We start from the raw sequence: 15,987 nt of genomic DNA on the forward strand, positions 1-15,987 counted from the left end.
TAGTGAACGAACTAGGGCAACATAGTTAGTTCTTGAGTTTCGACTAGGGTTAGGTATAATATGAAAAGTTAAACTGTTTCAGTATAGACTTAATGAACCTATACTTGGAACAGACTAACTATTCATACCGACATTTACATAAGCTTTAAATACATATGTTAAGCAGAGAAATCAAAGCAGAGTAAAGAAACACAGAGAACAGAATAACCAGAGAAGAATAAAGGGATACAGAGAAAAGAGTAATCAGAGCAAAGTAAAAAGACAAAGAGAAAAGAGTAATGTGATAAAGAGAAATAGTTTGAGTTAAGATGTTGTAAAAGTCAAAGCTGTAGAGTTTGTATAGCACGATTGAACAGAGAAAGAAAGAGGTACTGCATAAGAATGTGAAAGTGATGATGAATAATGAGAATGTTAATGAATGATGATAATGAGAATGATTATGTAAGAATCTGCAGTAGAGAGGCAGTCAGATAGATGGTGGTACAACCACTGAGAACGCTTTCCTGGGATACCTTGCTATAATGCTTTGCTGTAAGACAGAGGTTGCTTACAGAGGTATCGAGATGAGTGTGCTCCTGTAAGACAGAGGTTGCTTACAGTGAGTGTGTTGTTGCTCCTATAAGACAGAGGTTGCTTATAGTGAGTATGTTGTTGCTCCTGTAAGACAGAGGTTGCTTACAGTGAGTCTGTTGGGCATATATCGGCTAATAAGTGCCGCCCTGCAAGACAAAGGTTGCTTGCAGTGGATATTGCCAACAGGAAAGCCTTATCCAGACAGAGGTTGCTGGGTAACGTCGGGAGCGGGTATGTAACCGACAGATGAGCTCATTACCTGCACTAGGGCTAGACATGCATCATATTTGGTTGCGCATTTACTCTGTTATGGTTGTTGTTTGAATGTATGCTTTCTTTGTTTGTATTCTATTCACTGTGTCTGTGTTTTATTTTCTTGTATTCTCTTGTTTTTGTTTTACTTTCTATTTTCTCTATTTTCTCTAGTTTTTTGCTTCTTCTGTTCACTGCTTCTCGGTATTCTGCTATTTATCTGCTAAACAACACAGAATTAATGAACGTAACTAATAACCCCGGCCCTACTAAGAACTCCCAAGTTCTTACCCCTTCTCTCTCCCTTCCCCCTTCAGATGGAAGCTTGGGTACACTTCCGTAGTTCGCTGATGACCGTTCATAAAGAGGATTCCACTCTAGGTAGTCTTCTGAGTCTAGGGTGAATCCCGTTCTCTGTTCATATGTATATATGGTGAGACCAGCCAACATCTGCACCCCGTTTGTACGCGAACTTTAACCTAAATCCTATGTACGAGACTCTTGTTATGTGGCTACTTGATGAGGTACTGGAGTGATGTCATATGGCAATATCTGATCGTGCAGAGGAGTAGAGGATGATGTTCCACCTTTTGATGACGATCCACCTGACTTGAGTTTTGAAGACCTAGAACGTACTTTCCCTCGCTTTAGTAGTTTAGAGGGACTAGGTGAGTATAGAGTCTAGGCTAGCCTGGGCGCCAGCTTAGGGACTTCTTGAACAGGTCAGGGCTTGGGATGTTGTATGTATATATGTATATAGTTATTATTTAGCTATATCTAGGGGTGTTCTAACTAAAACTATATACTCTAATAAAGGATGAATCACTGAATGTTGTTAACTACTTGAGATGTATTTATGTGTGGTTGTTTATAACTGTTTTATCCGTTATTATTTATGAATTGAATATGAATGATTCTGTTTGTTAATCCAAACGTTTTAAAAAAAAGTACCTCACAAAATAACTACGTTTTTAACAACGAATCAGGCTCATATAATAAATAATAGACAATAATTAGGGAGACAAGTTGGTAGCGCTCAGTTTCTAGTATGATCTTGACGTACCAGAAATTGGGTCGTTACACTTGACCCTAGGTCACACAGAGCCTTCTCAAAGGTCATGGTGCCTATGGTGCAAGGTATTGAGAACTTTCCAGGATCGTGTCTCTTCAGAGGTAATATCTGCCTAGTCAAGTCATCACGTTCTTTAGTGAGAATTGGAGGTTCATTCTCCCAAGTCTCATTACCAAATTACTTGGCGTTTAGCTTCATGATTGCTCCAAGGTACTTAGCAACTTGCTCTTCAGTAACATCTTTGTAACGTCCCGTCCAGCAAAATACCTTGCTTAAGTCAGGGTATTTCCACTAGAAAGAACATTACGTAACCTTCTCTAGTATTGACTACTTAATTATCGAGCCTTTGTATCGAGTTCGCGTTTCAGTTTTAAGAAAATTCCAGAAAATTTTGTTTTTTATTCATTAAAGTCATAATTCAAACATTTACAAATAATAATAATCACATAAATATTATTGATAATAATTCTTATACAAAAGAGACCAAATAAAACTCAAATACAATATACTAAACCTACCCCTCTATGTAAAATAAAATCTCAAAGGACAATAGCGAGGAGACTCTATGAAAGCAATTAAAACCATAAAGAAAGCCTACTGATCGCTCGCAGCTTCAAATTGCGTCTTCAAACCTGTCGCTGAAAGGGTGGAAAATTTGGGGGTGAGAACCAAACCACATGTTCTCAGTAGAGGTCGAGAATGCCGTGAAAGTAAAGAATAAAACGCAAATAGTTAATTTCACTCAAAAGTATTTAAAAGAAAACTACTTTCATTTGCAGTGATCTTTACTCGCCGTGTCAACCTTTTATTTTGAAAACCAACCGCATAACATTCAAAAATCCAAAATCTTATAAAGCATCAGTTAATTATCCAAAATTCTAAACCCATATTTTCCTTTATAAAAATCTTAAAAGTTTTCCTAGATCGTATGAATGACTAATCTGTTCCAAGCATAGGTTCATTAAGTGTATGCTGAACCAGCTCAATCTTTCATACTTACTAAACCTCAAACACAATCCAATCACGGCCTCAGGCCCAAGCAATTCAACCAGCACCCAATTCACCACAATCCAGCCAATCAGTTACAAACACAAGTAATGAGGTTCAAACACAATCAAGAGCAATTATATCAAGTATAGCAATTAGCAGTTAACAGAATTATTCACTTAGGCAAACCAATTACAATATACACACCCAAACAATGTCACATAGATGCATATGATGCATGCCTGTCCTACTGGCCATGAGCTCACGCGTCGGTTATGTTGCCAGACCCGACTCGGATAAGCGGGATTAGACCACCATCCTTATCCGTAGGTTCCATAGACAAGCGGGAATTAAACCACCATCCTTGCCCGGAACACGCAAGCGGGATTAAACCACCGTCCTCACTGCAGGCGGGACAAAACCACCATCCCTGCATAATAGTTTACGCACTGAGCAAGCGCCTAGACCCACGCCCCTACCAACAATCTCATAAACCAAATATTCTTTTCTTAAAAGAATTATTGAAGTTATTATTATTAAATAAGCCTTGAATATTTATTTTGATTAAGTCCTTATATTTTTTATAAAAATTTGGACATAATCTCCTTTAAAAATAGGACTTATCCACCCTTACGGGTTCCTTCTTTCTCAACAGTTCATCAGCCTCTTTCCGTATTTGCCACAGCAATATATTCTCAAAAACATTTGATAATAGAAAATCTATTTCTTAAATTCCATATCCAAAATAATTACCAACACAACTTGCCAGCCTGATTTCCATTTTGTTTTTAAAATATCAAATGAATTTGGAATTATGCAAACTTTAAATCCATGCGACCGTCTCGGATTAAACTTTATATTAAATCAAAAATCATAATTTTTCGTTGTCTCTAGCTTCGGAAATATAAGCAAAACCGTGACTGTTCTGCAGTATTTTAAATCCAAAAGACAACAGCACCATACAACATTTGAAATTTCATATAAAATCAAAATTATATCCAACCACCTTCAAAATTAATGTGGTTAAACATAACTCATCCAAATTTATTTCTCAATTGGTTCCAGGGTCATACCATTTTTAATGAAGGAGTTACGTAGCTTGGAAGTTAGGTAATTTTCTGCAGAATTCTGTTTTACAAATCATTGAACACAACCTCTTCCAAGTCTCATAACTCACTTATTAAAACATGGAAAATCCTAAAATTTAAATCACATATACTAAACATACTTAATTTTCACCTCCAATTGGTTGCATCTCAATATCTATCCAGGATCAAAAGTTATAAACTCCCAAAGTTACTAATTTAAGGAAACAGAATCTGGCTTTTTCTGCATAATGCATCATCTTTCAAAAATTCATATCTTTAAAACTACAGGTCCAATTGTTCTGATATTTTACGGCATTAAAATAATAGAAATAAAGTTTTATTTAAAATTGGTTTCATTTTAAAATTCAAACTGCAGAATTTCCAATAGAGGAATCAAGTTGCTGCTGCGTTAAACGTTCTGCAGAAAAACCAGTTTTGACATCCATGATTCAAAAATTCACCATAAATCATAAATTTAGTGAAAAAGTCTCAAATTCAGCAGTCCAGTTCCCTATATCCCCAAGCTCAATCCAAACTTGGTTCCACACAATTCCGATAATCACAGAAATAGTTATAATTTTTCAAAGTTTCCGGCTTCCTTTAAAAATAATGCAGAAAATCAAGTTTTACATTTTAACTTTGAAAAATCATAACTAGTTCTATAATTAATTCAAACTTCTCAAAATTGAGTCCCAACAACAACTTTTATTATACTTTACTCAGCCTTTGCTCTTATATCATTTCGATTATCGTTGAATAACTAATTCACTTCCAAAGTCACCTTTTTATTTCAAAAATCAGTTTTTCAGCAATCTATTTAGTATTCAAAATCCAACCCTTCAAAACCCCTCAAAACCAATTTCAAATCAACCACCAACCAAGTTCATTAACATTACAATATACCAAATAACAACTCAACGGCAACAAATCCAACATAACCCATTAAAATTCAGAAATTATCAACAATTAGTCATCAAGCAATTCCCAATCCACATAATCAATCAATATCACAAATCAACAATTCCAAATCACAATCTCAACCATTCTAATTACAATTTCAGCCACAATTCAATAATTACATAATCAATCAATTACTCACAGCTATTAAATCTATTTGCAGTTATTCAATAAACCTTGTAGGCATTCTTAAATTGAAATCGTTTTAAACTCCCTACCTCAATGTCGAAACTCGCAAAAATCACTAAACGCAGCTGCTCCATTAGCAGTTTCCAGCATCTATTTCCATGGCAGCAACAATGACAAAGTTAAACGCCTCCTCTCCTCTCCGATCTGGGATTCCAGAAGTAGCATCCATTTTCAAACAGAACCAGTAGCATCGTGAGGTGGTCATGGCAGCGGTCATGGCAGCAATCAGAAACGGTGAATTCAAATAGGATAATAGTAAAAATTCTGTAAACTCCATGCTAACTCAAATTGAAGCAAGAGCCAGAATGCCTTACCTCAATTAGACAATAATAACAGAACGAGGAAACGGCGGCAGCAGGAGCATTAACCGGAATAATAGCAGTCTCATTTTCTTAAGGTAGCGCCGATGGTTGCAACAGGACAAAGGATTTGAATCGAATAGGAAGCAAGAGCAAACACAACTCTGGAAAATTCAGGACAAGGAATGTACTAAAAAGTTAAATCGTTAACAAGGATGGCAGTGACAAAGGAAGTGTGTAAATGGAACAGAATCAAATAAAGTAATAGACCAGAGCCAGAACAGCAACTCCGGTGGTCTTCTCCAGCAACAAGGACGACAGTTTGGCTTACCATCTTCAGCAGCAGCGTGGATTGGCGGCTATGGACCTTCAGTGGCAGCAAGATAGCAACATCCATAGTAGCTCCGTCGTGACTGACGCGAAATAGAGGCTCTGCTCCTCGGTGGCGTCTTCTCCATCAATGGCGACTTGGACCACAGGAACCTAGGCAGTGGCGACGGCAACCACCACGGCGCGTTCGCAGCTCCTCCCTCATCTCTGTCTTCCTCAATGACGGGGCGGACTCCAAGGATGCGGCAGGAAGATCGACGACGTTCGGTCTCCATAGCGATGGCGGTAAGACGCCGGTGATGGCGAGCTACACAGCGGCTGGGTGCGACGACTCCTCTTCTTCCTCGCGTCGTCCCCGGCTCGCGGCACTCTCTCCTCTCGAACGGGTCTGTTCGACAGCAGCGGCAAGGAGCACGATGGTACTTCGTCCGCTTCTCTCTGCAACGGCGTCGGCGGCGTGTTCCAGGGCGGTGGCAGTGACGGCGACAAGTCCCGCTTCCTCTCTTCTCTTCTCCGTTCCCTTACTCTCCCTCTCTAATTTCCCGTTTCTGAAATTGTTGCACTGAAGGCGTGAATGGGGGTAGGTGCGGCTGTGGTGAGGGGGCTAGGGTTAGGGTTTCTCAATCAATTTGGTAATTAGGGTTTCTGATTCAATTTGAAAATTGGGGTTAGAAATTAGGGATTTTATAAAGGAATATAGATAGATATGAATAGATATTTTGATAAAATTGAAAGATAGAGTAATTTTAGAATCAAATATACTCTATTAAAAATATTTAGGAACATTATTTATCAACATATTGCTAAGTTCAATCAATTATTTCTAATTTACATTATAAAATAAACATATTAATCACATTTTTATAAAATACAGTTTAAACTCAATACTAATTAGTTAAATTAAATGATATAACTTTTTATTATTTTTCTATCACCGAAACTTTAATTTCAATTTACAAAATATCTAATTATAATAAAATTACTTAAACTTAAAGTATTTATAAAAATCCATTTAATCATTCCTAATAAATTAATCTCTAAAAGTTCAAACTAATAAAATAAACCATAATTCATTCATAATAGAAATTACTTAAATTAAATATATAACACTTCCATTACTAAATTTTATTTCCAAAGCATATGAGATAACCAATTATAAAAATTACATAAGAATATTAATTAACTTAAACTTCAAATATGAATAAAACTAATTTAATTACTCTTAATTAATTAATTCATAAAATAAGATATCAAATTAGTAAAATAAATCGTAACTTTTTCAGGATAAAAGTTACTTAAATTAAATTGTACAATTCTTTATTATTTTTCAATTACTAAAATTATACAAAATATTCCATTATAATTAGATTACTTAAAAATATTAATTGATTCGAAATAAAACTATCTCAAATCTTATTTAATTATCTCTAACAAAATAATTTCTAAAATTATAAAGTTTAAACTTAATAAGATAAAATCATAATTTATTTATAATTAGATTTTCAAAAATGCGGGATGTTACATTCTATCCAACTTACAAAAATTTTCGCCCTCGAAAATTGATATAAGATGGAGAAAAGATTCATATTCACATCCCCTTTCGAATATTTTAAAGATACCAAGAAAACCATATAACATAAACATAGAAGAGAATATATTAGGTGATGCAAACCAAATTTCAAAATCTAAAATTAAATAGACACAATGTTCGTTCAGAACTCTTAACAAAGCATGATAACTTCCTCTTGTCGCTTCAAAACTCCACAACTCCTTATAACTTCGTATACTGACCAGATTCACTTTCCGTATGCACAAATCTTGTCCCTAAGAACTACCGCATATAAGGAATACGAAACTTGAGAAGAGAAAGACAAACGGCACGAAAGGTTTATGCGAGAAATTGGAAGAATACTCAAGTTCACAGTTGGACAAAGATGGTATTTCACAAGGATTTAAAGGAATACGTGAGATTATCAAACAACAAGGATATATATAAACAATGAAATATACCGGAAGGAGAATTAAATTGAAAGCTTAAGAAAGGATTTTGAATTAAAGAGTTTTGATATGAACAGTAATAGAAAAGATAGTACAGCAATGTAGAACAATTTCAACTTGAAACAGAAGGAATTAGTTTATCTTTTTCAAAGGAAAATATTTAATCCCAACAGTTTTCAAAAGTACTAAACTTAGTATAAATAATACGTTATACCGATTTTAATTTCAGATCAAGCAAATCATGCATGGTTTGTAAATTAAAGCTTGTTTGGTGTTAAGGGCAAAATATTTTCTTTAAAAATCTTGGAGGATACTTAAATACATAATTAGGTAAGAATAGCTATAAAAGTATAATAAAGTTGGAAGAAAATCAGTTTCTATTTAAAGAATAGATTCTGAAATAAAATTTTCTATAAATCAATAAAAGATAAGTAGTATATCACAGATAAACAAGATTAAACTACATAAAGAAGTTTCAAAGTTTATGTAAGAAAGTCTAGGCTGAATTAAAAACAATCCCATCAAAATTTAAGCAAGGGTTGTCGATACAGCCAAGTAAAAAAAGATTTAAATTGAAATTTTTTTCGAAGAGAATCTGAAACAAGTACTCAAGAAGGAAATTTCAAGAAATGATATGTTGCACCGAAATAAATCCAAGTTCAAAGCAAGCAGCATAGAGTTGGTAAGGTATAGGATAAATGTTTCAAACGATTCAAGCAACAATTAGGAACATAATCAAGCAAGGATATATATGAATGACGAGATATGAGAAAATATAGAAGACACATTCCAAGAAAGAGATCAAGAACTAGAGACTTCAATGCAATTGATAAGGAAAGAGAAAACGTCAAGCACGAATAAAGATTATACGTCGAAACGGAACTAATCTCTAGAACTTAGTTTCTAACGTCCCCAAAACCTCGTGATTCGCATTAACCTATCACTTCTATTTCGTCTATGATAACCCATTAGTGTTCCCATATACATAAATCATTAGTATTAAGTTGGCCAAACATGATACCATGAGGTATGCAAAGGTAAACTAATAGCGTTAATCATCAGACAGTCATGCATATAAAACACAAACTCTTGTCATCAGAACAAGCTATAAAGCATGACAGACACTCAGAGTATGCAATGAAGCATAGTCAGTCCACTCCCAAGGCTCTACAGGAAAGACTGCTCTGATACCATATTGTAACGTCCCGTCCAGCAAAATACCTTGCTTAAGTCAGGGTATTTCCACTAGAAAGAACATTACGTAACCTTCTCTAGTATTGACTACTTAATTATCGAGCCTTTGTATCGAGTTCGCGTTTCAGTTTTAAGAAAATTCCAGAAAATTTTGTTTTTTATTCATTAAAGTCATAATTCAAACATTCACAAATAATAATAATCACATAAATATTATTGATAATAATTCTTAAACAAAAGAGACCAAATAAAACTCAAATACAATATACTAAACCTACCCCTCTATGTAAAATAAAATCTCAAAGGACAATAGTGAGGGGACTCTATGAAAGCAATTAAAACCATAAAGAAAGCCTACTGATCGCTCGCAGCTTCAAATTGCATCTTCAAACCTGTCGCTGAAAGGGTGGAAAATTTGGGGGTGAGAACCAAACCACATGTTCTCAGTAGAGGTCGAGAATGCCGTGAAAGTAAAGAATAAAATGCAAATAGTTAATTTCACTCAAAAGTATTTAAAAGAAAACTGTTTTCATTTGCAGTGATCTTTACTCGCCGTGTCAACCTTTTATTTTGAAAACCAACCGCATAACATTCAAAAATCCAAAATCTTATAAAGCATCAGTTAATTATCCAAAATTCTAAACCCATATTTTCCTTTATAAAAATCTTAAAAGTTTTCCTAGACCGTATGAATGACTAATCTGTTCCAAGCATAGGTTCATTAAGTGTATGCTGAACCTGCTCAATCTTTCATACTTACTAAACCTCAAACACAATTCAATCACGGCCTCAGGCCCAAGCAATTCAACCAGCACCCAATTCACCACAATCCAGCCAATCAGTTACAAACACAAGTAATGAGGTTCAAACACAATCAAGAGCAATTATATCAAGTATAGCAATTAGCAGTTAACAGAATTATTCACTTAGGCAAACCAATTACAATATACACACCCAAACAATGTCACATAGATGCATATGATGCATGCCTGTCCTACTGGCCATGAGCTCACGCGTCGGTTATGTTGCCAGACCCGACTCGGATAAGCGGGATTAGACCACCATCCTTATCCGTAGGTTCCATAGACAAGCGGGAATTAAACCACCATCCTTGCCCGGAACACGCAAGCGGAATTAAACCACCGCCCTCACTGCAGGCGGGACAAAATCACCATCCCTGCATAATAGTTTACGCACTGAGCAAGCGGGACTAGACCCACGCCCCTACCAACAATCTCATAAACCAAATATTCTTTTCTTAAAAGAATTATTGAAGTTATTATTATTAAATAAGCCTTGAATATTTATTTTGATTAAGTCCTTATATTTTTTATAAAAATTTGGACATAATCTCCTTTAAAAATAGGACTTATCCACCCTTACGGGTTCCTTCTTTCTCAACAGTTCATCAGCCTCTTTCAGCATTTGCCACAGAAATATATTCTCAAAAACATTTGATAATAGAAAATCTATTTCTTAAATTCCATATCCAAAATAATTACCAACACAACCTGGCAGCCTGATTTCCATTTTGTTTTTAAAATATCAAATGAATTTGGAATTACGCAAACTTTAAATCCATGCGACCGTCTCGGATTAAACTTTCTATTAAATTAAAAATCATAATTTTTCATTGTCTCTAGCTTTAGGAATATAAGCAAAACCGTGACTGTTCTGCAGTATTTTAAATCCAAAAGACAGCAGTACCATACAACATTTGAAATTTCATATAAAATCCAAATTAAATCCAACCACCTTCAAAATTAATGTGGTTAAACATAACTCATCCAAATTTCTATCTCAATTGGTTCCAGGGTCATACCATTTTTAATTAAGGAGTTACATAGCTTGGAAGTTAGGTAATTTTCTGCAGAATTCTGTTTTACAAATCATTGAACACAACCTCTTCCAAGTCCCATAACTCACTTATTAAAACATGGAAAATCCTGAAATTTAAATCACATATACTAAACATACTTAATTTTCACCTCCAATTGGTTGCATCTCAATATCTATCCAGGATCAAAAGTTATAAACTCCCAAAGTTACTAATTTAAGGAAACAGAATCTGGCTTTTTCTGCATAAAGCATCATCCTTCAAAAATTCATATCTTTTAAACTACAGGTCTAATTGTTCTGAAATTTTACGGCATTAAAATAATAGGAATAAAGTTTTATTTAAAATTGGTTCCATTTCAAAGGTCAAACTGAAGAATTTCCAATAGAGGAATCAAGTTGCTGCTGCGTTAAACGTTCTGCAGAAAAACCAGTTTTGACATCCATGATTCACAAATTCACCATAAATCATAAACTTAGTGAAAAAGTCTCAAATTCAGCAGTCCAGTTCCCTATATCCCCAAGCTCAATCCAAACTTGGTTCCACGCAATTCCGATAATCACAGAAATAGTTATAGTTTTTCAAAGTTTCCGGCTTCCTTTAAAAATAATGCAGAAAATCAAGTTTTACATTTTAACTTTGAAAAATCATAACTAGTTCTATAATTAATTCAAACTTCTCAAAATTGAGTCCCAACAACAACTTTTATTATAATTTACTCAGCCTTTGCTCTTATATCATTTCGATGATCGTTGAATAACTAATTCACTTCCAAAGTCACCTTTTTATTTCAAAAATCAGTTTTTCAGCAATCTATTTAGTATTCAAAATCCAACCCTTCAAAACCCCTCAAAACCAATTCCAAATCAGCCACCAACCAAGTTCATTAACATTACAATATACCAAATAACAACTCAACGGTAACAAATCCCACATAACCCATTAAAATTCAGAAATTCTCAACAATTAGTCATCAAGCAATTCCCAATCCACATAATCATTCAATATCACAAATCAACAATTCCAAATCAAAATCTCAACCATTCCAATCACAATTTCAGCCACAATTCAATAATTACATAATCAATCAATTACTCACAGCTATTAAATCTATTTGCAGTTATTCAATAAACCTTGTAGGCATTCTTAAATTGAAACCGTTTTAAACCCCCTACCTCAATGTCAAAATCACTAAACGCAGCTGCTCCATTAGCAGTTTCCAGCATCTATTTCCATGGCAGCAACAATGACAAAGTTAAACGCCTCCTCTCCTCTCCGATCTGGGATTCCAGAAGTAGCATCCATTTTCAAACAGAACCAGCAGCATCATGAGGTGGTCACGGCAGCAATTAGAAACGGTGAATTCAAATAGGATAATAGTAAAAATTCTGTAAACTCCATGCTAACTCAAATTGAAGCAAGAGCCAGAATGCTTTACCTCAATTAGACAATAATAACAGAACGAGGAAGCGGCGGCAGCAGGAGCACTAACCGGAATAATAACAGTCTCATTTTCTTAAGGCAGCGCCGATGGTTGCAACAGGACAAAGGATTTGAATCGAATAGGAAGCAAGAGCAAACACAACTCTGGAAAATTCAGGACAGGGAATGTACTAAAAAGTTAAATCGTTAACAAGGATGGCAGTGACAAAGGAAGTGTGTAAATAGAATAGAATCAAATAAAGTAATAGACCAGAGCCAGAACAGCAACTCCGGTGGTCTTCTCCAGCAACAAGGACGACAGTTTGGCTTACCATCTTCAGCAGCGGCGTGGATTGGCGGCTATGGACCTTCAGTGGCAGCAAGATAGCAACATCCATAGTAGCTCCGTCGTGACTGACGCGAAATAGAGGCTCTGCTCCTCAGTGGCGTCTTCTCCATCAATGGCGACTTGGACCACAGGAACCTAGGCAGTGGCGACGGCAACCACCACGGCGCATTCACAGCTCCTCCCTCATCTCTGTCTTCCTCAATGACGGGGCGGACTCCAAGGTTGCGGCAGGAAGATCGACGACGTTCGGTCTCCATAGCGATGGCGGTGAGACGCCGGTGATGGCGAGCTACACAGCGGCTGGGTGCGACGACTCCTCTTCTTCCTCGCGTCGTCCCTGGCTCGCGGCACTCTCTCTTCTCGAACGAGTCTGTTCGACATAAACTTAATAAGATAAAATCATAATTTATTTATAATTAGATTTTCAAAAATGTGGGATGTTACAATCTTCATCCTCTTCAGAGGAAAAGTACTCATCAGAGCTCATGAATGGCTGGAGTAAATTCAATGGAATCTCTATGGTCTCTGTGTGAGCCTCAGATTCCCATGGTTCCTCATGAGGGAACTCCTTGGAGGCCAGTAGACGTCCAGTGAGGTCTTCCTCAGTGGAGATCACTGCCTCTTCCTCCTCTCCAAGTTCGGCAGTGTGGGTCATGTTGATGGCCTTGCACTCTCCTTTTGGATTCTCTTCTGTATTGCTTGGAAGAGTACTAGGAAGGAGTTCAGTAACTTTTTTACTCAGCTGACCTACTTGTGCCTCTAAATTTCTGATGGAGGACCTTGTTTCAGTCATGAAACTCTGAGTGGTTTTAAATAGATCAGAGACTACAGTTGCTAAGTCAGAGTGGCTCTACTTAGAATTCTCTATCTGTTGCTGAGAAGATGATGGAAAAGGCTTACTATTGCTAAACCTGTTTCTTCCACCATTATTGTTATTTAAGCCTTGTTGAGGCCTCTGTTGGTCCTTCCATGAGAGATTTGGATGATTTCTCCATGAAGAATTGTAAGTGTTTCCATAGGAATCTCCCATGTAATTCACTTCTTCCATTGCAGGGTTCTCAGGGTCATAAGCTTCTTCTTCAGAGGAAGCTTCCTTAGTACTGACTGATGCAGCTTGTATTCTAGACAGACTCTGAGAAATCATATTGACTTGCTGAGTCAATATTTTGTTCTGAGCCAATATGGCATTCAGAGTATCAATCTCAAGAACTCCTTTCTTCTGACTTGTCCCATTATTCATAGGGTTCCTTTCAGAAGTGTACATGAATTAGTTATTTTCAACCTTTTCAATGAGTTCCTGAGCTTCTGCAGGCGTCTTCTTCAGATGAAGAGATCCTCCAGCAGAGCTGTCCAATGACATTTTGGACAGTTCAGACAGACCATCATAGAAGATACCTATGATGCTCCATTCTGAAAGCATGTCAGAAGGACACCTTCTGATCAATTGCTTGTATCTTTCCTATGCTTCATAAAGGGATTTACCTTCCTTCTGTCTGAAGGTTTGGACTTCCACTCTAAGCTTGCTCAATTTTTGAGGTGGAAAGAACTTTGCCAAGAAGGCATTAACTAGCTTTTCCCAACAGTTCAGGCTTTCTTTAAGTTGTGAATCCAACCATGTTCTAGCTCTGTCTCTTACAGCAAAGGGAAAAAGCATAAGCTTGTAGACCTCGGGATCAACCCCATTAGTCTTGACAGTGTCATAGATTTGCAAGAATTCAGCTAAGAAATGATGAGGATCTTCCAATAGAAGTCCATGAAACTTGCAATTCTATTGCGTTAGAGAAACTAATTGAGGCTTGAGCTCAAAATTGTTTGCTCCAATGGCAGGGATAGAGATGCTTCTCCCATAGAAGTCAAGAGTAGGTGCAGTAAAGTCACCAAGCACCTTCCTTACATTGTTGGTGTTTTTGGCTGCCATGGCTTCTTCTTGTTTGAAAAGATCTGTTAGGTCCTCTACAGAGAGTTGTACTTTAGCTTCTCTCAGCTTTCTCTTCAAGGTCCTTTCGGGTTCAGGATCAGCCTCAAGCAGAATGTCTTTGTCCTTACTCCTACTCATATGAAAGAGAGAAGAAGAAAGTATGGAATCCTCTATGTCACAGTATAGAGATTCCTTAAGGTGTCAGAGGAAAAGAAAAATAGAAAGAGGAGGTAGAAAGAGAAGAATTCGAACTTATCAAGAGGGATAGAGTTCGAATTGTTGATAGTAGAGGAGTGTTAGTCCTTAAATAGAAGGATGTGAGAAGAGGGGAAGAATTTTCGAAATTAAAGTAAAAGATTTTGAAATAATTAAAAGAAATTTTGAAAATTTGGTAAAGGTTTTTCGAAAATTAAGATTGGGAAAGAAATTAAGTGATTTTTGAAAAAGATTTTGAAATTAGAAATCAAAAAGATATGATTGAAACTTAATTTTGAAAAAGATGTGATTGAAAAGATATAATTGAGAAGATATGATTGAAAATCAAATTAAAAAGAGAAAGTTTTAAAATTAAAGTTGATTACTTGACTAACAAGAAATTAGAAGATATGATTCTAAAATTTAAAATTTGTTCCTTTCTTAATAGGCAAGTAACAACTTGAAAATTTTGAAGTAAATCATTAATTGTAGCAAGGATTTTCGAAAATAATAATAAATAAAAAAATGGAAAGAAATTGATTTTGAAGAGATATGATTGTAAAGATATGATTTGAAAAAGATTTGATTTTGAAAAATTATGAAGATTTGAAAAAAATTTGAATTAAAAACAAAATCTTCCCTCTAGTGTCATCCTGGCATTAAACGCCCAGAATGGTATCCATTCTGGCGTTTAACGCTCAAAATGCTACCTTTTTGGGCGTTAAACGCCCAGCCAGGTACCCTAGCTGGCGTTTAAACGCCAGTTTTCCTTCTTCACTGGGCGTTTTAAACGCCCAGCTTTTTCTGTTTAATTCCTCTGCTGAATGTTCTAAATCTTCAATTTTCTGTATTATTGACTTGAAAAGACACAATTTTAAAAAATTTTTTGAATTTTTAATGATGAGAAACAAAAAAAAAATGCAACTAGGATCAAATAAACAACGCATGCAAGACAGCAAACTTAAAAATTGATACTAGACTCAAACAAGAAACATAAAATATTTTTGATTTTTATGGTTTTATAAATTTTTTTGTGATCAAGCTCAAACCTGTTGACTGCCAAGTAGAACAACGAATCTAATCCACGAAAAGAAAAATAAAAAGTCTTAAAAATTTCTTAAGATATCAAAGTTCCACTACAAGAATAGTAGTGTTTTAGACTAACTAAGAGTAATTAAATCGACGACTTACATTACAGGACGACTTCGAACCGATCGGTACAGATTAGAAAAATCTGACTTCGAAATCTGATTGTAACGTAATAAGGACCTTAAGAATAATTTTCAAAACTTAGAGAAATAAGAGAAAAGGTATACTAAAAGCTTTT

The 15,987-nt window shown here is 35.6% G+C and overlaps 1 long non-coding RNA gene across 1 annotated transcript; it reads right to left on the minus strand.

Moving 5' to 3' along the window:
• On the minus strand, positions 2,480 to 12,921 carry LOC107624047. The gene is made up of 5 exons (XR_002354946.1): positions 12,531 to 12,921; positions 12,215 to 12,363; positions 11,952 to 12,056; positions 5,148 to 5,581; positions 2,480 to 2,535 (listed from the first exon to the last, which is right to left on the minus strand). It is a non-coding gene; the product is annotated as an uncharacterized LOC107624047 (long non-coding RNA).

Source organism: Arachis ipaensis, chromosome B10 (genome assembly GCF_000816755.2).
Source record: "Arachis ipaensis cultivar K30076 chromosome B10, Araip1.1, whole genome shotgun sequence".
NCBI classification, from domain to species: Eukaryota; Viridiplantae; Streptophyta; class Magnoliopsida; order Fabales; family Fabaceae; genus Arachis; species Arachis ipaensis.